Source organism: Lepidothrix coronata, unplaced genomic scaffold (genome assembly GCF_001604755.1).
Source record: "Lepidothrix coronata isolate B3197 unplaced genomic scaffold, Lepidothrix_coronata-1.0 Scaffold136, whole genome shotgun sequence".
NCBI classification, from domain to species: Eukaryota; Metazoa; Chordata; class Aves; order Passeriformes; family Pipridae; genus Lepidothrix; species Lepidothrix coronata.
In genome coordinates, this window is record NW_016690316.1 from 425,631 (window position 1) to 448,611 (window position 22,981).

General features: G+C 36.2%; 1 long non-coding RNA gene across 4 annotated transcripts in view; it reads right to left on the bottom strand.

Annotated features, from left to right (window-relative positions):
• LOC108503342 overlaps nt 1–22,981 on the bottom strand; it is a 174,130-nt gene that overhangs the window by 89,901 nt on the left and 61,248 nt on the right. For all 4 annotated transcript variants that reach the window (XR_001876806.1, XR_001876804.1, XR_001876807.1 and 1 more), the window contains one exon: nt 11,025–11,107. This is a non-coding gene — a long non-coding RNA (uncharacterized LOC108503342). The remainder of the gene's footprint in view (nt 1–11,024; nt 11,108–22,981) is intronic.

Consider the following 22,981-nt stretch of genomic DNA (forward strand, 5'->3'; position numbering starts at 1 on the left):
AAAAAAAAAACAACCCACACCCCACTTAAATGTCTTTACTTCGCTGGGAATTGTTTGTAGTGTAAAAGTAGTCTAACAGTTCACTATATACAATCTTCAGTTCTTCTCCCTCAGCCCCAAATGGTTTCCCAGACAAATGCTTTATATCTCCTAAAAAATCTGCCTCTAGAAAATGGGACAATTTTAACTGAAAAAGGAAACAATGATGAAAATATTTTAAAAATATAATAAGAGAGTTTCCATGGTAATTCTGTTGGTGACAGCAATGAAATTTCACCTGTGTGTTTTGATTTTTATATTATCTCCTTTCTATGTTTACTTGCCATGAATAATCTTGCTCTTTTAATGAATATTCATGAGGTGTGGGGGACTGCAGTTGTAATGAAGCCAATAGGCATTTGCCATTTACTTTTAGAAGGCAGTATCAGTAAAAACCACAGTAACATTGAGCCTTGCATTTTGTTTTTATCAATGGGCAGATGAGGAAGGTAGGTACCCTTAGGTAAGGGTATAAGACAGGGATTGATGATTGAATTCCTCTTGTATGACCTTTCTACACTTTGGTAGCCATTCAGCTTGTGGACAAGAACGGCAGTCCAATAAATTTTAAATTAACATTAGGAATTTGCAAAATATTTTTAGAATTACTTTACCTCAGTATTCCCCTTCTCCACCCTAAGTGGTGGATAAATGCAGCGGAAAAGATGTGTTTACAATATTTTTTTAGCAGTTTTGCATCTCCACAGGGAGACAATCTGCTTGAACAAACGAGACAACCAACTATGTGCAACTTCAACAAACTGCTCGCATGCAAACAGTGAGAGCTACAGTACTATTTGCACATGTTCCAAACCTTCAAACAGCTGAGATATCCTGATTTTTGCAGGTTTATGCTCTTAACTGGCTAGTAGATGACTTCTTACACCATGGATAGCATTTTCAACTCTTAGGTTGCAGTGCTATGGTGAGATATGAAGTATTCAGGAGAATGCAAACAACTGAAATTGCCCAGCTATACTTTATTTCTTATAATATATATTTACTTTAATGTAAAATGGGGAGAAAGAGAGAAAGATCTAATACAAGGTCTTATTTTATCCCATGCTTTTTAATTTTACCAAATTCCATCCCCATACACCTCTAAAAAAAAAAATGTTCTTAAACTTTGCTGTACCATACATGCAGCAACAAAAATGATGGACCTAAACAATATACAAATAAGAACTACCAGTATCTAAATATAAATCAAATAGCCCTTTTCTACATTGCTCATTTTACTCTGCCCTAAACAAATTTAAAAGTTGATTTCTTTTCTTTACAGTCCTCAACAGGCTTGGGCTGTTTGATCACCATAATTTAGGAGAGATTGAATGAGACATCCTAATGAGGAATTCTGCAATGGCTGCTTGCCAAGGAATCAATCAAGTGATCTCTTTCAAAGTCTATCACTAACCTCATTAAACTAGTGAGAAATGAAGCTGTGAGTTTCTCAACTTCATTCCCTACAGGCTTCTGACACACTGAAGGACTGCCAGGGAGGGACATTGACTGCATCCCCCAGAGCAGACTGGGCACTGGCTTGGGGAAGAGATACTATGGATCTAATAAGGTCACAGAGACAAAAATGGCTATACAGGTGATGCCCCTTTAAAGACTTACTTTATTTGCATGTAGTTTGGTATGTAAAAACTGAGTGAACTTAAGACAATGTCAGCTTCACCCTTGTGGCTCCCAGTCTTTTATCTGGCTGCTGGTTATTACCATGGTGATTCATCCTAATGAGTAGCAAACAACTGTTAGTAGGAGCCCTGAATCAGTACAGCAAGAAGCAAACAGACTGGCAGGAGCCTTTGTTTAAAGCACAGGTGCTCTGAAGATAAGAAAACCCAAAGGAAGTGATAAGAAAGAAGTGATGCATGTGGTGCCTTGCACTTGTGTTCTGTTCACCTGGCTGCTGCAAGCAGGCATATATAATGCTTCCTACTACCTCACCCATATTTGGTACCATTCTCTGATTGCCTCCTATTCTGTCCCACTTGATCACACGGACATGACTTCTCTTTAAAATGTCACACGTGGTGCCACACTTCCAAGAGGAATAAGAGATTTTATTTTCTAATAATAGCATTAAACTTCCAAATTACAGAAGGAATTGTCAAACTATTGGCATATACAAGAACAATCCCAAAGACCACCTTTCCTGAACTGTATAGCACCACAAGTCTGCTAAAATTCCTGCGGCTCTCCAAACTGAAAGATTTTTCAATACATATGTTATAAAATATTTGTCCGCTCACCAGCTCTTAATCTTCTGGAAAAGTTCCCTAACCTCTAGAGTCTTAATAAATTCAGAATTAGTGAGATTTGATTAAAGACTGTCTAGCATGAAAAAGGTGGGGTTTTTTTGTGATTGTAATGTTCATTCAATATGACATTCACTCACAAGCTGAGGTCCAGCCCAAGACCAAAGCTCTGCTTAAAATACACTCAATCCCACAGGGCTCTCCTTGCATAAATCACCATGTTCTCCACGTCTTGCAGCACTAAATAATGACTGAACAATGTTATCAAGAGTGAGAATTAGACATCAATTCACTTAATGGAAGCATCTAAACATCAGTCAGAGAAATATTACCATATTAGCAACCTATGGCATATACAATATATCATGAATCATATTTAAGATTCAAAGGTTTCAAGTATATACTCCCCGAGCAACAAATTCTTGACACACTTCCCAATGTTCTGAATATAAATATAGGCAAGATAATAAGAATCTGCACACTTAACTGTGCTGTTATCCTGAGAAGAATATATTGCATTCAGTATGTTTCAGAGAAGCACTCTTACAAAAATAGTTTGATCTTTCAATAGGAATACTTCCTACTTAGGAGAACTATTGTTTTTAATTAGTCTGGAAGACAGGCATTTCTTTAAGGTACATTTAGAAAAACCACATCTCACCATAAAGAAACACTATATGAGATTTATCAGTGTTAATCCCACACAATGAAATTAAGCCAATTAAAGGAAAGTATAATCTGACAGATTCATATTTTGCTGTACATTTGGTTTAACTAAACTTAACCCAGGCAGCAGTTCTGACCATTCCAGTTATGATATAATATTTCACAAGTGAGGGATGTAGGTGTAAGTCAGTCTCAAAACTCTTCCCATACTGATAGAAGAGATATGGCTTTAGGAGCAGGTGAGAATTTCATTTCCTCAGCACACGTACTCCAGGAAACCTCCATGAGAACAACTACAATTTAAGGCTCAGTCTTAAGCATTAAAAATGGGGATTTGTGGGGATGTGTGTTATAGTCTCTTTCTTATCAGTTATTCAGTAATAATCAGCATACTTTGTTTTCTGGTTCAAAATCAACCTCATGGGACAACTCTGTTTGCATTATTTTTAATTAGTTCAGCAGTATGACTTTAAAAATCTCTTTCTCTTTTAAATAAAGATGCACTAACCTAGAAGTAACAGCACAAAAATGTTCTAGACATAATTGCAGTTGCAGGAATTTGGATTCAGAAATCTTTACCATAGCTGAGGTAGAGGATGATAGGCTGTGTTCTACCTCCCAGTGAAGCTAAAAACAGAACTCTCACAGATTTCACAGTGTAGATTCCTCTGTCCTTACTGGCATTACAGTTGAAAAAAGAGAGGCAAGGTTCAAGAAAAGCAACTGCAGAAATATTTACATTAAAACTGGGAGCCCAGCTCCCAAATTATCCTGAAATCTCTACAGAAGTTTCCTTTAATATTGAAGGTACTCATACTAGACAGAAACATCAGGTTTTCATTGTACAGGCCTCCAAAGATTTGAATTCCTAAATGTAACTTAGTTTCAGTAGCATTGCTCAGCAGCTTTTCACATATGAAAAGCAAAGCTTTTCAAGCCTTGCTTGAATTAATTTTCATAAGCTGTCCCTAGTTTGCATTCATTTTCATAATGCTGTTCCAAGGGATATGAAAGGATTAGACATGATTAGAAGCATTTCTAAAAATGTTAAATTCCTGGGTTTGGCCTTCAATTTTTTGTTGTACCACCACTAGGTATGTACCACTATTTGGGGAACAATTTCAACAGCATGAAAGATTCCTCACCTTCTCACTTGCTTCTTTTTCTCTATCCCATCATGATGGTTCAGGCACCCTCAAGAACCACATGCCAAGCAGATGAACATCTTCGATCAAAACTGAAAAATGAACCTAGACTTCTCATATCAAAATTAGTTGCCATAATATCATAGTTACCACTTCAAGAAAGGAAAACTTGGTTTCCCCGGGACAAAGTTCAGGTTTTCTATCAATCCCAAGAGGGTGAAAAGTGAAGTTTAACCCCTACCAACAAGACTTGAACATTTAGAAAGTGAGGACTGCTGCTGGTGTGAGGATGACATGACTTCAATCCGCCATTGATATTCAAACTTATTTTCTCTGGAAACCAGAATGCAGGTGTAAGAGGAGAGGAGATGGAGACCAGTGAACAGGCGAGAATCTAGTGTTACAGACTGCATTAGAACTTGGAATGCCATCAGGAGCTGGCATCAGAAGCCATGAAGCACTGTGAAGTTTCCCAGTCTAAGCAGTGTCTCCCACCAGCTCTCAGACAGAAGTCTACCATGATCTGGTGCCCCACTATAAGACATTAGCTCACCTCACCTGTTCAAGTAGCTGATGTGCTTCTCACTATACCTAAAAGCGCTTTTTTACGACACCCCACATCCCAGTGTCTGTCTTTTTTAGGAATAAGTCTCAACAGAAGCAAGAAAGGCTGAAAGAGAGATCACAGAATGACACAAAAGTGGTGTGATTATACCAGAAAGCACACCAAGCAATGATCTCTCCTACTGAACTACTACCACTGCCAAGCTTTTGGTAAGTGCTAAGGCAGAGACAATCTCTAACACAGGACAGACCTTCCTAGTAGTGTATAAAAGTAGCTAGCAAGTCACAGAAAAATTCAACTAAATATGTGACAGGTTTTCCAATGAACAAGTCCTGTCCAATTTAAATATTACATTTCTACTCCTGCTGTACTTGTGTTCTTTCAAAATAGTTAATTTCTCCTAAATGCTTACAGATACAGAGGATATCTTGTAAGATTTCAGATTACTTCCTGTCCAACATAAGCTTTATTTCCTAAAATAAGCACAACTAGAGAAACAGGTGGTTTAGAAAACAAATCAGAGCCAGTGCAATTACAGCAAGACTTGACTTGCCTTCACAATGTAGCCTGGCTGTCTGCAAATCAGATTCTAATTTAAATCCTAGTGGGAAACTCAGAATTAGAATGCTTATCACTAACATGGTGTTCCTGTGTGTTATTTCACTTGGATTTGGACATGCAGCATTAGAATATAACCGGGTGAAAGAATACAAATATGGTACCTACCTTTGTTTTACTTTTGTAGATTCTTGCACATGCTTAACTTTACTTATGCAAATACACTGAAATAAAAAGGGACTATAACTGTGATTAAGGTTAAGCAGATGCTAATGTGATTTACAAAACTGGAGCCCTGAAAATCAAATGGTTTCAAATTGAAAGGGGTAAACCCAGTCATCTCTGATTTCTCTCTCCTCCCCTGATTTTTTCAACTTTTTTTCACTTTCACAATCTTTTGTAACAGCCTCCATGCTGCATGCCAGCACTGCAGCCTTTTACGTTATTTTCTTTTTGCAGGCCTACTGATTAAAATAAGGGTTGAACTTAATATTACATGTTAGGAATCACAGTTGAACGTGTTTCATTTCTGTAATGGTGAAAACAGCTGTTACACATGGATAATTGTGTGTATGTCTGAGCAGTCATATCTTCATTTTACAAAGAATATACAACCCTGGGCAAGACAGCTATGCATCACCTTTATGAACAACTGCAAAAAGAAGCTAAGCACCTTGTGGCCTCTCACTGCTCTGCTCCCAGAACGTGCCTCATCAGAAGTCTGTAGCTAGTACTGTTACCAGCTTCAGCGGTCAGGCTGGGCAAGCAGCCTGTTCTCAACATCTTATCCTTCGCCCTGTACAAGCCCCCAGTCCCACCAGCAGCCAATGACCCCTCATCAGCAATACCAAGCACAGGCAAACCATTTCGAGATAAACTTTTCTCCAACTTGATGACCCTGCCACCTGAACCTTAACAAAAACCCAGCTCTAATCACTTATGTGTAGTTCAGTGATATTTTTTTCACCGCAGCCTAAAAAGTTGTTTTCAAGCAGCACATGCCACCTTCAGGTCTTAGATCAGTGTAATAGCCCTTTTCTGAATTCTCACCTTATTCCAGCTCATTTTTATCTGCATGTCAACATTCATATATTAAATCTACTCCAGCCACTCTTTATTAGCCTGGCAGCACCTTTTGAATCTATGGCTTACTCTGAATTATATCCATATCCCATGCAGTACCTTGCACTGCTTTACACCAGCACTTCCTTACCTCACTTCATCTGTCAGCACCATGCATGAACTAAAAGATGCATCTGAGCATTTTAAGATCTGCTGATGCAGCCTCAACCTTTCCACTAAAATTAGCACTTTTTGACCCACCACCCAAAAGTCATATAGAAAATTAATAAACTTATCTAAACTATTTTCTAACTTAAAAGAACTGTGTTTTATCATGGGGGGATAGGGGAAATTAAACTCTCTTTTACTTTTATTTGAGAGGCAGCATCCTACAGAACACTGACATATTGCTCTGCCATTTTCAAACAGGAACATCATTTCAACCTGCTCCATTCTGCTGCTTTTCTTGAAATCAAATAAAATTATTCCAGTAAGAGAGGGAGCATATGCTGTCACAGCGCATCTGAAAATAGTGTGTGCATCGGCCAGCACTGTGACAGCTGAAATGCAGTAGAGGTGTTTCTTTTGAAGACATTTGCCAAGGAACAAGTCTTAAAGCCTTTCCTTGATTTCCTGAAAGATACTTATAATTGCATCAGCAGGCATACTGCTCCTGAAGTTTGCAGTCACAGGCTGGCCTGACTTTTGGAACTATCCAATACCTTACCATAGTTCTGAGTGCAAGTGCCTATGCTTTTTAATTGTAGTCAGTCCTGGAAATGCACAGGATGAGTTTTCTTCCCAGTAATTGCCCTTCTTCTCCTCCAGTATCCTTAGGGTATCAATGTGTACATTGATATGTATTGTCACTACTTGCTCAGTTTGAGGGTGGCCCCTCTTGTTCCCACACCAAACTCTAATTCTCTATATATTTAAAGAAGCGGGACAAGCTGAGCCTCTAGTAACCAAAACATGATTAATAATGATGTGGTTTCATCCTGGTTCAATTCTAATATAAAAAATATCCTACATTTGGACTTACTTTATAGATTAGGCAAGAATCTTACAGATTTACATGACTCCATGGCTATTACTGAAGTTTTGTACTATGCCATCTTAGACTCTGCCACTTTGGATGGTTATAAAATGCATATATTATAATTTTTTTAAATGCTGAGTATACATTTCATCCAAATTATAAATTCATTATCATATCTGGTATGAAAATATGTAGATAGCTGCAGAATAAACAAAACATAAAATGAAACCTGAATTAAAGTAAAAATCTTTTGTGGACTAATACATATCTTTTTATTATGATAGGAGAAAAAAAGGTTGACATGATGGTGTTTTAAAATCAGAAACACTGACACTGCATTATAAATTATTCTCTCTCTCTTTGTACTTCATATTCATATAGTCTTAAGCGTTTGTGATATCTCACCTCCAGGCATCCTTAAGTATGCTTGAGAACCAGAATAAATGCAAACTCAGAAGCCTTCTTGAACTTTAAGATGAAGGCCACTATGAATTTACTAGAAAATTCCATTAAATTCCTCATGCACATTCTCTACTGTCATTTCAGCACATTTATGATAAGAATGTGGAGCTGCCTGCTTTGAGTAACTCTTCTACCTGCTATCTACTGGCTTGCCTGTCTCTGTTAATAGTGCTTTGGATTTCAGAAGATAATACAGTCTGGAATGAAACTATCTCAGGTTTAAAAAAATTATTCTCAGACATTAATTTTAAATATGAAGTAGAAATAGCTGTGTTTAGCTAAAAATGATTAACGGGATTGGATTTAATGTGCCAATTTAACATATTACAGTGATTTTATAAGCTGTGAATCTTCTTTCCAGAACACCTTGTTTCTATTTCATGATAAAAACATTCCCTCTTTCATTTATCTGGATGAGAACACTGTGTGAAGATAAATTACATGCCACAAGTTTCCACATACCATCACACCCCTCACCTTCTGATACAGAAAGCTCTCTTAGAACTAAATTAACAGAAAGAGCTTAACATGTTAATAAAATAAGGCAGGAACTTGGTTTTATGGGATTATGCTGAGCAGCATAATGAACCAAAGGATCCCAAGTATTTTGTCATGCATTTCATACTCAACAAGATAACCAAACAATCGTTTTCAAAAAAGGAAATCTACTGTTTGTTATTTAGAGTAACCATTTTAAAGCACTTACTTGATTTAGAGTCACAAACCCCTAATAAAACCAGTATGGTTTAACATGAGTTAAACATAATAACCTCTGATTTCAGAGGTTATTATGAACTAAGGGATGTAGATAAGCATCCAGTGGGATCTTCTAAATATTGAACTGTCTGTGTCTTATACCTGTTAATATTTTGTGTCCATGTAGGGCAGGAAAGGAGGGAAAAAGATTAGTAGGTCAGTTATATCTCAAAAATGTCACCCTATCTCAGTATAATTATATTAGCTAAAAAAAAAGAATACAACTTGAATGCAGCAATATATTTGACACTAAAATAGAAAATAAATTAATCCCTGCAATTAATTACACGCAATCTAGATGTGTGCAAAGGATCAGGATATATGACATGATACAGGTATTTTATCACATCACACACCGTTAGTCCTTTGACTTTATTCCCTAACATGAATCTTTTTCAGGGCAAAGTAAATGTAAATCCTGAAGACACTGGAAAATAACAGCTGAAGGTTACACAGGTAACACTCAAACTATACACTCAAGCATTGTATTTTAAAATTTAAAATAACTCAGTCAACCTGATTAGACTATGCTCCATCATGTGCATAAACCCAGAACATCTAACAGATATTTTTGAGTTAAAAATGCTGTCTCTAATGATTTGACACCGATGTTTCATAAGGCTTCTTGGCTGCCAACAATCACATCCATCTGTTGTGTTGGCAGCATGCTCAATCACAAGGTGTGCTGGATTTCTTCATTTTAGGCACCATTGCCAGAGAAATACAAAAACCTTTGAACTGAGTGTGAATGAATTCAGAAAGTACCAGTTAAAAGCTATCTGAATGGGACAACAAACTTTGGGCAAAAGATAAAAAGCAGAGGAAAGAATTTAATAAATCTAACAATGGTCATATCATTGCTTGAAGTGGGCAAACATTGAAAAGAGTCATTACTATCCAACAGTCATGCTAAATGATACTTCCCAAGAGACACATATTGGAAGTAACAGCACTATCTTCTATTTCTTCCACAGAGCTTAAAGACCACTTCTTGACTTCTTTCTCATACATGTGCATATATAACTATACATACATATAATATCAATACACATGTGTGTACTGAACATATACATACGTATAGCATATATATATATTATAGACAAATATATAATTACAAGATGTGCACAAAATATATATACACAGATAAATTTTACTGACAAGCCCTCTGTGGTTCATTACAACTACAAGAAGCAAAATCTACTTGCTATAAAGTCTTCAGTTTATTCCCAGGGGAGGGAGGAAGTTAGTCACTCAGTGCTTCTACATAGCAAAACACATTTTACTGCACAGATAAGAGGGGAAAAAGCCACACAAAACAGTGCGGCTAATCCATTAAGAGAAGTTCTGTATGTTCTTGAAAAATTCTGCAGCTTCAAACTTTCTTCCTTTTTGAAGGAGAATTAGGAAGAGGTCTTCACTTGGGCAACAGTTTTTCCAGCCATCATTTCCATGCTAGCCACCAGTATATTGTTTCAAAAGTATTTAAGCAGGAAAATCTCACTGGAATTTCTAGTTGGGTTTTTTTTCTCTGCAACTATCAAGAGATCCTTAAATCAATTTATCAGCTATAAAACCTGGTATCAGCACGCAAAGTAACTTTCAGATGAATGCATTTCCCTTTAATCCACTACACAAATTCAGCCTTACTCCTCAAGTTCCTAAATTTTAGTTTCCTTTTTATTTCTTCCTCTGCACGGTCTGACCAAAAAAGACTAAATTCATAGGAACAAAGCTTAGTATTTTAACATTCACTTCCAGATAACTTGGGTTTTGCTTTCCTAGAACTGTGGTGACTATGCATATCAGGAGAGCAGAGGAGCAGTTTAGAACCCCTGCATTTGGTTCAGCTGTCGCCAAGAGCTGAGCCCTGCGGGAAGAATCCTGCTCTGTCGGCAGCATTTCTCTCTCAGCTGTTTGGCCACGGGCTGCATCGAGGAGCATCCTCACTGCCAGCCAGTTACAGTCTCTAGTGAGAATTGATCTGATTTTGGCAAGAATGGGCTTTACACCTTTGCCAAATGTGACCAGAATAGATGAAGACAGTCAGGTCCCTACACAGTCAATGCCTGAAGTGCCACTCGATAGTACATAACTGCAAACAGAGCAGCAATGGGATATTCAGATAAAAGCTTGTCAAGGAGTAGGAGGTTTTTCAGCAATCAAAAGTTCTTCATGATATTGTTTGATGAAACAACTACAACATATAGCATTAGATGTCANAAAGTGACAGGAAAATATGAGAATGCTAATCAAACCAAAAAAAAAATAAAAGTCCGTACTAGAATGGAATATTTTAGCTGAAGTAGTGAAACAGTAATAACTATTTCATTTTTAATACTATTTTTGTAGGAGTAATTCTTTGAGGTTTCAATCAATAACTGCTACTTTGTAATTTCTACTTATTTGAGGAGTGTGCCACAGAATCTTCACACAAGAAGCTCATTGTATGAAAGCCTCAGTTTACTCACCACAGAACAGCTCCATCTATAATTCTGCTGGCTTGTTGATCACCATCTTTGTGAACTTCAAATTATATAGCTCTCTTCTTAGTCTGGAGGAAGATAAAACAATTCACCTTTTGTAAATATATCCATGAATTTTGCACACAAAAATACAAATACAGTCTGCAAGTACTTTAAGAAACAATATAGTGAATCAAAATTAAATTCAGAGCCTGACTCCATCACTTTGACTACTGAAGCAGTGTTTTCCAGCAACAAGATTGTTTTACAAATATTTTACATTAATGTCAGTATGAAATTATGTCAGTGTATGGCTGTAGAGTAAGAATCTGTAACTCAGAAAACTTAACTATGTTCTTTTGTGGTGTGATAGGGAGCAATGAAGATTGATAGTAACTGAGTGACATTCAATTTCCTCAGATTTTAGACCTTTCACCTGTCACATGCAGGAACACCAAGTTCTTTTCATGTTTTATTTTCTTAAAAATTGTTTTTATTTCCTTAAATATGTAAGATTAGTCTTCCACAAATATTTATATAAATTTTAATTATCAAGTTAAATTCATTTATCAGATTTTTATAATAATGAAAAATGGCAAATACATATATATAAAATACAATAATTTGTAAACTGAGATTATTTTATTTTATTTTATTTTATTTTAGCTGCTTTCACTTGTGGGAGATGAGCCTGTATCTGAATCACAGATTGGCAGTTATATCCAAAGAATCTCACGTGGAAAAACTGATAAACTTGAAACTGGTAGTTGAACAGCTCTAAGGAGGATAATGCTTTTGGCTTCAGATCTTAAAACAGTCAACATTACAGTACAGGTTAAAAGTATTATATATTCACTAGCAGATTTTCAAGGCTTTCATCACAGAAATGGGAAAGAAAGCAGTCTTGTAAGTCAGTCAGAGCATTACATCCCACAGTTAATTATTTGCCTGTGTAAAATTTTAGCCTAAATTAGCTAAACAGAATAAAATACCTTTATGACCTCTCCTGGAGTCTTCTACTGATGACACAATATTTTGTATTTTAACAGTTAGAAAGTCAGCATTTACCACACAGAACAGACTTTTAAATACACTTACACTGAGACAAAAGATAAAATAACTTAAAGGCCTAGTTCTCTTCTGCATTATATATCTGCTTAGCTCCATTGGCAATTCATCAATTGATAGTGATTGATCAGGTTCAAGATGATTTCAAGTGTTCAGATGGGCAGACAACGCAAGAGTCAGGAGTATGACATAATGTATGTCAGACAAATAAACCTACCAAAGCTTGGCATTTTTATAAGACTCTCCTGAAGACAATTATAATGAAATACATCCAGTGCTTCTGAAGGGTCCAGATTTCTGCAACACCCATGCTAACTCCAAGCCTCTGTACTCTTTTTGTCTCAAGAATATAGATGCTGCCCACCACTTCAGCAAGCTAGTACAAGGTATGCCTAAGCAAAGACAGGCCAGAGCCAAAATGATAACTTCTTTGTTATTACATGAACATGAGTTCATTGAGAAGTAAAAATCTCTCTTCCAGTTTTCCTTCCAACAGATCATTCAAAAGTTACCCGTATCATTATCAAACACACGAAGTCACATTCATCTGTAGTGACACTCGTGGAGCTCTTCATACAAGTTCTGGCTCTGAGAGAACGGCATAATTTTATATCCATATAAATCAGGGAAGTACTTCTCCCAGGGCTTTTCATACTATTCCTGCTACACCTCAGGCAAATTACATTCTTTTCAAGAGTAGCTCAAAGAATAATTTTTCCAGAAAGCAATCAATAAAATCTCCCCTCATGCCCTTCCATCTCTCTCTGCTTTCCTGAGAAATAAAGCCACCAGCTGCGCTGGCACCTTTGATAGATGACTTGAGTGAATTTTTCTGGACATACTCCCTCTCTCTTAAGCATATAAGTTGCAAAACTGTTGTTCTGCTGACCCTACACCATTGAGGTGGGTTCAACCATTCAGTAATCCTGGAGACACACTGACTGACTTCAATCTTGCAATGAAAGGAAACCAGCCCAGCTGGAAACCTAAAAATGTATGACGGAAGTCACACTGACTGTTCAGAAAGAGCGAAAAAATTTCACCAAAGTTAAGCAGTGTTTTCTCTAAATGAATAATAAAAACTGCATTACTGCTACGCAACAAATAGAGATGCAACAAAGCCTCTTCAGGCTTTAGGAGACTACATATATTTTTCTTCCTGAATTTACTAATTATATTATATATTTTTAAAATACTCTATATTCCCATCAAATTATTAACCTATCAATTATTTTAAAATAAGGCATAGATACACATGCAATAATTTCCTCAGGGGTATGTCATATTATATAATTCACCTATTTCTAATCATAAGCAGTAATAAAGACTTGTAATGACAAGTAGTATTTTATCACTGGTTATGGTTAACATACAATTTTGTGCTAAAGTAAGGATACATTTCATTTTTCTCCTACTCCTTAACATAAAATGGCAATGATCTTAATTTAACTTAGAAGTAAAACAAGAGCTAATTCAGCTACAAGGAAAGCAAGTCTAGTTATGTAAGCCTTGGGATGAAACTTCACTGCAAATGAAACATTTGAAATGAAAATCAGCCTGTTACACTTGCCTTTTTACTGGGCCTAGAAGCAATACAGTTACAGTTCATCCATTCAATCACTTCTGATTTCCAGAGCTTTTTTTCCAGAGGGATGTTTAAATGAGATACCTAAATGTATTTTATGCCAAACAGTCCAAGTATTAACAGAACTGACTTTGGGTCTTATACCTAAGAATAATTACAGAAATCATTTCATCTGTCATATGAAGAACCCAGAATAAAAAAAGCTGCCACAAAGCATTGTGTCATGTCACCATACACATGCACACACACACATTTTATACATGGAATATTGCAGTTGTTCGCTTTCCCTCCTACAGGGACACAGTCTAAGGTGGCAGCTTTCCTTGGGGAATATGCTATCATTAGATTTCCCATTAGGGCCTTTTCCGTGGAGAAAGGTTTTTCCTGTATCACAGGTTAAATCATGCTAATTTCAAACTAGAGGCAGTCACATCAAATTGATTTTTAGAAGCTGAAGAGAGGTAAGGTGGATAGTGTGAGAGGAAGCAGCAATGTGCGTTTTCAAAATCGTGCTTGCATATTCTGTGTTTCAGAAGCCCTTGAGATTTGCATTGCTCTGTTTGCCTCAGGTCTACTAATTCCCACTCTCATACCCACTGGCAGAACATCACCCACAGCACTAGATCTCTGTGTTGTAAGAAGAGCTATGGCTCCTTTTTGAACTTATGCAGCTTAATGTCACTGTTTCCTAGAATTAATCCGAAAGTATAAATATCAGACAGCTGTTATATCTTTGTGTCTGACAGACAGTAATTTCTTCAAACTGAACTGAGAAAGCATAACTAATACAAATAGTAATAAGGTATCTCTGACAACAGGAAGAGTCATCCTAAGAGTCCCATTTCACCTACGGGAAAATGAAAACCTCATTAGATATCAGAAGACCGTCTGAAGGAAGATTTGGGACCTTCATTCAAGAAAAGACAAAATTGGATTTAGGAAGTGTCAGATTCTGAGGTGTGAAGCAGTCAGGGATGCTGTCATCGCTGGGAAGATGCAGAGTGAGCTACTCCTGCTTGTCATGGATAGACTACTGTACATTCCAAGGAAAGCAAGTGGTGGGGGCAAGCAAGAGAAGAATGGGGGCCTTCTGAAAGTCTGTGAGATTTTTAGAATTTGCTGTCTCAGATAGGATGGCTATACTCATACAAAGAATTGAAAAAATCAGTCTTATTAAAGTATTTCTGCATAGTTTAAAATTACCCTCTTTTAACCTAGCTTATATAAATACATGCATTTGTGTGTAGATATACATATCGATTATATACTGGATCTCATCTTACAGCTTGAAAAGCTACCGTGTGAACTGTGTTCATCAGAAAACTGCAGGCTAGCTATTAGGCAACCAACTATTGCTGTTTAACTAATGAAGATTTATGCAAACCAAAAAAGTTCAAAACCCACCTTCGTAATTCTTCAGGAAGAAAATACATAGCGATTTTTTTTTGTTCTTGCTTTTAATAAAATTCAAAAGCTAGAAATGGGAAAAAATTACAAATTAAGGAAAAAAAAAAAGAAGTGTAAAATTCGTCTTCCACCTACTAAAGCACACAATGTACCACCTTCCACAGTATCCAAGATGGGAAAAGGTTATTTCTCAAGCATCCAAACATATTTAACCATTAATCTCTCTCTCTACCTCTCCAAAACAATTCCCAAGTAATTAAATTTTTTTCCATTTTTTTGAAAAGCCATTCCTCCCTTTCCTTAGGAAAGCTGGAAAATTCATATTACCTATTACCATTAACGAGCATGCCTTGCTTTAGAGTTGGGATCATAGGTCTTCTCCTGTTAGCTGTTAGTTTAACAACCCTACAGCCATGAAAAAAATTTCACAAACTCTACAAACTCCACTACATTACACAGAGGAGTGGAAAACCATGAGAATTATGTTGGGTGAGAGCAATAGTCATGCATTTATATTCAGGACAACATGGTCCTGTGACTACAATGGGAATACTGATTAACATGTCAGGATGTATAATTGGTCCCAATAAATGAATCCCTGAGAAATTTCTGGAATTTCCAAGTTCACCAGTAAATATAAATATATATATATATACCTGAAGTCTCTACTTAAGTGTATTTTATACCTGAGCATTATTTTCAGCTATAAAGAGCACTTATAAACAAGTTGACTAAAGACTTTGCTTTAACTCCACAGGTAAATTTAATCTCCTCTAACATCAGGCAGGGATCAGGCAGCTTTCCTCCCCAGCTTGGAAGGTTCCCATCACAGTCAGTGGTGAGAACTTCCTCTGGGCAATGACACAGTCTGCTTGTGACAGGCACCTAAAGCAACTCAAAACCTCACAGGTTCTCCTAAGCACTTAGTTCTGACTAGATGTCCAGCTGGTAGCAAAAGGCAATTAGGTGATAAAACTCTCACTTGAAATTAATGTGAAGACTCTGGGTTAGTATACTAAAAAGAGAACTAGCAAAGCTTTTAAATTCCCTCTTCTAGCGCTTGTTATTTCAGACTGATAAAGGAGAACAAAAATATGTGAGAATTTTTGCACTTTTATCTCACAGTTCTATATTAGATACTTTCTTCTTTCACAGTATAGGAACCCATGTGAAGTGAGCAGCAAGGGCAAAAGCAACTGTTATTAAGCAGAGAAGTAATGAGACATTTCAGTGAAGAATATTTGAGAATTTTAAAGACTGCATAGGTTCCCTCTATGTATCTCTCTCTTATCAATATACATAGAGTTAGTTTGCCCACACTGCATGATGATAACAAGACATCAAAGTATCACTCCTACTCTAGAATGATGGCAATTCAGAAGACAGACTGGAAATTTCACTGTAAATCAAAACTGTTCAAAATGTTCTCCAGACTCTCCTCTTCCAGCAGCAAACAATGATCAGCTTCTGGAGCATTACTTCAGGTGTTCACTGCCACCTATTTAAAGAAATTCAGCATCCTTGATGTTGAAGAAGTTAATAAAATAAAAACTAGAAAAATCCTTATTAGGACCTTTTAGAACTCTCATTCTTCTGAGCTGGAATGAAAGTTCAAAACTGGATGGATAATTTCAGACAAAATGATTTGGACTGGTTTTAGCTCCTACTGTTACAGAGTATACAAAAGTCAGGTTATCTCAGAAATATTTGATTATTTTAACTTTTAAATGGGAAATCTCTCTCTGTTGAGAGTAGAAAATCTAACCACTTCTATATGTATGTTAAATTGCCATGCTTTTCAGTAAATTCCAATTGCAAAGATGCAATTAACTGAAATAGCTTTCCCCCCCCCCAGGTAGATGAGTACTTTAAAAGCAGATTTCTACCAAGCTTCATTAATTGCTGTTTTCCAGCAGATGATCACATACTAACTGTTGTAGGACTTGCACAGGAGAATGTGTTTGTAACAGTTGTCCATTCACTTTCAATCTTATTTTCCCAGTGTAATTTCATTGACTTTTCTCCATGAAAAGTTTTGCCCCATAAATGCTAGCTGTGATTATACTTGAATTCTACCTTAACTAGCAAACACAAAGCTAGGTAGCATCTAAAAAGGATTATTTTAATAAATAAAAGTCTAAAACAGTAGGTCAAAATCATCTTTCACTTATACTGAGATAAATCCTGAGCAGAGAGTAGGCTTCACTAGTCATGCCAGGTTTCTTTTTGTGAAGTATTTTTGTGACAGTAAAATTTTTCCCATATACCCACATTCCTCAGGATAAGCTGTTACTACAGCAGGCCATATCAAAGCTTTCACAGCTGAAAATATTAGGAAAGTGTCACAAACAAACCATTTGTAATGGATGAGTTGTCCCTATATGGCAAACATCCAGAAATAAGATATCCTTCTGTCAAAGGAGCTGAGTTCCCAGACATAACAGCAGTTATTGCTCAAATGCTGGAGACATGAGTTATTTAATGACTAATCACCAGATTATAACATAAGTTACACAGCAAAAAGCTTTCCTTTTTCATGAAGTCACCCCAGGTTAGTCCCACTGGCAGAGATACTGCTATTTATTTTAAACTCAACCAAAACAACAATTTTCTGTTTCCCACACATTTTCATTCTCCAATATGTTGCAAAATTCTGAATTCAAATCATATTATTGCCTCATAGAATCATTTAAAAGAAAGCATAGGTTTGTAAGAGCTGATTAATAGACATTGAAGATTCCTGGCATCTTGGAGAAAATCACGATGAAATAGCAACCAAAAGAGACACACCACTCAGTGTATCTGTAGAAGTGAACTAACAAGACACTGAAAAGCTTACAGAATGGATTTTTGCAAAAACTGAAGGCAACTGTATTTTAGTTTAGTTACAGTTTACTCCATATAGTGAAAATCGGTACAGTTGACAAAACATGTCTGTTCCTCAAAATCCTTCAGCAATTTGAGATGTATTACTCCATATTCTTTTGATTTTTCTTTTTTACTATTCCTCAGAAAATTCAGCTTTTAATAAAGGAAAAAGCATTTAAAGTTCCTATTTCAGCTATTATGTGGTGCTTTCAAAAAGCTACTTGCATATGCTAAGTGGAATACTAAAAATGGACCAGTACAATGCAAAGTTTGTTTAAAACTTTCTGAGAAATTATTTTCTGGTAGGGTTGAGAGAGCTATTAATTGTCAATTCAGTATTGCTTTTGATTTCCTTAGACTAGATTTAGCAATAGAACTGAATGAATCAAGGCACATGGGAAGATATCTGCAACATAAGCCTCCCAGGCTTTTATGTTTAGATCAAAGGGTATTGATTTACAATTCTGAGGATGAAAACAGTGGTGAAGAAAGCCATGCAGCTTTAAGTAAAGTGCTGAGTTCACTGACAGATCTGATTTTAGCTATGAGTTCCATCAAATAAAAACAAGGCCAATGGCCTTGTCATAAATATGCCTTCCTTTTCCCAGCCTGGCTCTAACACTAGCAACTATGTTAATGCAAACAAAGTAAAATAAAGCTATGCAGAGAAAAAACCAAACAACTTCTGTGTCCCAGGTCAATCACAGAATGAATGCAAGTGAGAAGCTGGAAGACCACAAGAGAAACAGCAGTAAAAACTGGTGTAAGAAAAGACCAATCTCCACTGTACAGAACAGTGTACACTGCTGCCTCAGCAATGAGGGAACACACATCCTTCCTTTTAAAGATGCAGTCCAGAGGCAGGGGGACAGCCAGTACTAAAAGCTCTGCAGATCACATCTATGCTTTGTTTTGATTTAGGGTGAGTAGTTATTTTTTTTAATCTTCTAGCCATTTTTAGTGTTACCATTCCTAAGTGTCATTTTACCAACAGAGAGAAAAGCTTTCTGAAAAAAAGTGGAATTATTTTTCTTTTTTTCTGACTATCAATTTAATATCATTCACACAGGTGCAAAATCCTCCATTCTGTTAGTCAGCTGATGTTCTGATTTTCTTTTTTAAACCTCATTAAGGCAGCAACAAAGTCCATAATCCTAAATACATCAATACTAAACAAGAAGAAGCAAACAGTGCAGCAGCTGTTACATTTGCCCTGGGAGGTGGTAGAACACGGTGGAGACTATAAAGCAGAACAGCAGGGGTAGGAGAAAGTGATTGTTTAATAGCACGACCATACAGCTTTGTTTTCAGAAATGGCACTAAGACAATAAATAGAAATTGATTTAAATACACTCAGTGCAATCCCTAAACTTAAGCAAGAACTTCAGCAGAATAGTATTATTTCTTCATAAATCATAGACTAAATGGATATGGGGTGTACATATAACTAAACTTTGGAGCTCTTAGACAATGGTATTTCAGCTGGATGCTCCCATAGTAGTATAGTTCTTCCTATTTCTACTAAATCCAAACAAAAAGCATTTTTTTCTTGTCATCACTGTCTGAAAAACAGGAGGTCTTTAATCAGAAAGTGGGTATACTGACTTTATTTTATGAAAATCAAGGCAAAAAAATATTAGCTTTCATCCACGAGAATATTTTTGGTAGACCATTAAATCTTAGTAAAAATTTTTTTTCTAAAATGACTGAAAGTAAAAAATGGATTAATGTCTTTGTTTATAATGAATTCACATAACCACATTTTCATTCCTTGTCCTCAGTATTCATTTATTTGTCACTTGGGCTTTACGAAGAACCAAGTAATTGCTAATAATAAATTTAACCTGACCAAGCACAGACATCACCAGCTTTTGTACCTTCTTACAGAAGGTTCTTTTCTTCTCAGTGGCATGGTTTTTTCAGGGAGATAGTCTCTTGAGCAAACCTGTTACCACGTACTTCACTGAACCTAATAGAAATAATAACACATAATTTCTCAAGCAACAATGCCCATCATCAGTTCAAAGCTCAGAGGACATGAAAGCATCTCGATAGCTAGCTAAGGGTGAGATACACCACTGTCCCAGAGAGCCCAAAAAACTGCTCCACAGAGAGCACTTGTGCAGAGGGAGGATATCTGAATTCCCCCTTAAAACCCAGGGCAGAAGTGCTGCTTTAGTCATTTAGATCAATGACACAGTTACTGGATCACATCTCAGGGCCCCATATGGTCTCCCCAGACAGTTCTATCTGCACCACATTTTTTCCTATATATAAAAGCAGTCTTCCTCATCAAGCCATAGGATCTCTTGCCCCCTCTACATCCAGTGAGCATAAAGACTTTGTACCAACCTTCCATCTCAAGGTAAAATCACTCTGTACATATCCTGGGATAAGACATAAAAAAATACAGAGAGCAATCCTAAGACATAAAAATATCACAGAAAATATATTAAATGCACTGTAGGGTCCAAGGGTTTAAAATTGTATGGTTCCCTGTCCTATTTGAAACATTTCAGGAGATTAAAAGAAAGCATGGTAGGTCATGGATAGGGCTCAGGAACCTCCAATTCCAATACCTCTTCTGTCACTGAATTTCCCTCAGAATGAATGCATAAGCTTAAACCGGGACCGTGAACATGTACACTAGCAAAAGAGGAAGGCATAAAAATAAGAGCAAAGTACAGAGGAAAGGGATGTCAATAAACAAATCAAATTACTCTCACAATATTGCAGTGACAGCAACTATCCAACAATATTTAGCGCGTTGCTTTTTAAAAATTAATTACTGCGCTGTGAGTTGTTAAATTATTTCATTTAATCATTTAGAGTTATCTGAACATCACCCTGCAGAACAGACTTCACAGTAAAGTAGAGGCCAGTCTGATTCATGTGTAGACATGGGAAATAGAATTAATACCCTTTGGCAGGCTGGAGGGAGTGGGCAGAAAAAGGAAAAAGTGTCAACAATAAAAAAGAGGATCTTTTTTGTTACAAACACAGTATCTTAGGTAAATATTAAGCAATTTTTTTCATTTATGTGCTACTTGTCCTAATATGAAAGATAATGGTCCTGGGTTAGGGTAAAAAAATTGCATTAACTGAATCGATTGTTTTTCTAAGCACTTGCGTAGTGCAAGTGATGCAAAAAGAGCAAAAGTGGCACAGAAAGGGATTTTATCTTTATCTATCAATTCCAATGAATTTTACAGTCATTTTTGTAAATACAAGTACACTGACCAATTTTTTCATGGCACTGTTTCTCTCTAGAAAAATCAGAAATAAGAAATGTGAGGTGTTTCAGTAAATCCCATGACTGTCCACAGCAGGAAGCGAGAAAGGGGATTGATCAATCAGAACCTGTTTTTAATCAGAGTCAGTGTTTAATCAGAACCTGTCATAGTGCATTGCTGCACTTACTGCAACAAGTGTTAGGCAGCTCTGCTATTAAAGCAGGCTTTGTTGGAATTTTATCATTTCAATATTATAGATTAATGATTATTCTTTTTGACAGTATTACAGACATATAAAATGACACTTCCGTTATCAAGCACAATCCATTTCACCTTGGAAAACAACCACTTTCCAGAAAGGGACAACTGAAGAGAAACTTGCTTTGACTACTGAGGGATGACTGAAGCTCAGAGAGGTGAACAGCTGCACTAATTAAAAGTTATTGTACTTAATATATTGCAATTTTATTTCAAGAATAATCTAGTTCTTAAATGTACTTATTTATTTCATCTACTTAGGTCAACAAATAGGAAGTCTAAGCTCAGCATGATTAAGAAGAAAAAAATGAATTTATAACAAAATACAATCCATATTGTCTTACAGCCACTAAATTTATAACTATTTTCTAATTTAGATTTTATACAAAGAAGGACCAAAAACTGGAAGATGCTATAGAAAATACTTTTTCAAATACATATAGAATACTAATAATTTCATGACAGTATAATAATAGCACCCATAAAATATTTAAATACACAAGTATCTATTGCAGAACAACGTCCATAAATAGGATTGGCATTAAAGTGACAAAAGAAAATGTAAGCAAAATAATTCATGCAAAGAATTTGAAATACTGAATTTGCTGAAAACATTATCTTTGCAAACTGTACTGACACATGCAAAGGTAGGAAAAATTTATTTAAGAAGAGGACACAGTTTGGAGACTATTACATCACAAATATTATTTTAATGACACTTTATCCAGTCTCTACCAGAAAAACTAGTCATCACATATGAAACTGTTTGACAAACAGAGGTTCCTGAGTAGAGAAGAATGCAAGGCATCTTTGCAAAGGCCTTCTGAAACAACTCACTGAAGTTATCCAAATAACGCTCTGCTGTGACCTCAGTGACTGAAATATTATAGTTTGCAACTATTTTTCACCAATAGCCATTTAAAAGACTAAAACCTACATTCATAGTATTTGTTAATGCAAGAGGTCCTGCTTTCTACAGCAACCCAACCTCACCAAAATAGAGCCTAAAATACCAGCATATTAGTTGGCCCATGGAGCCTTCAAAGACAATTTTAGATCTCAATCATCACTATACACTTGTAAAAACAGCTTGTAGAAAAGCTCTCACAAAGACTGCCAAAGACTACAGAAATCACATTAAATAATTTCCTGTTTAAGCTCAAATCTAATGCTTAAATTACCTATAAACCATTAGCCTGAATAATCTCAGGGGAATGTAATTACATATACAAAGTCTTTCATCTCAATTAGACTGAATATAGAAACAGTAAGTAGTGAATAACTTTTCATAAACAAAAATCTGCTGCCATTAAAGAGATCAAGATTTGTTATTGTTACACACTGGGGCAAAGAAATAATTACAAAACGAAGATTCATCTAACCAGGATTCAGCAGCATTCAGACTTTGAATGTTTAACTCATAATGGGTCTGCAGGGCAATCACAGTAATGGAATCAGAAACAGATCCAAACGTCTCCATGAATCATAAGCTGGTCTAGATTTCACTAAAGCAAATTTAAGTAGCTAAGAAATCAGCACATACT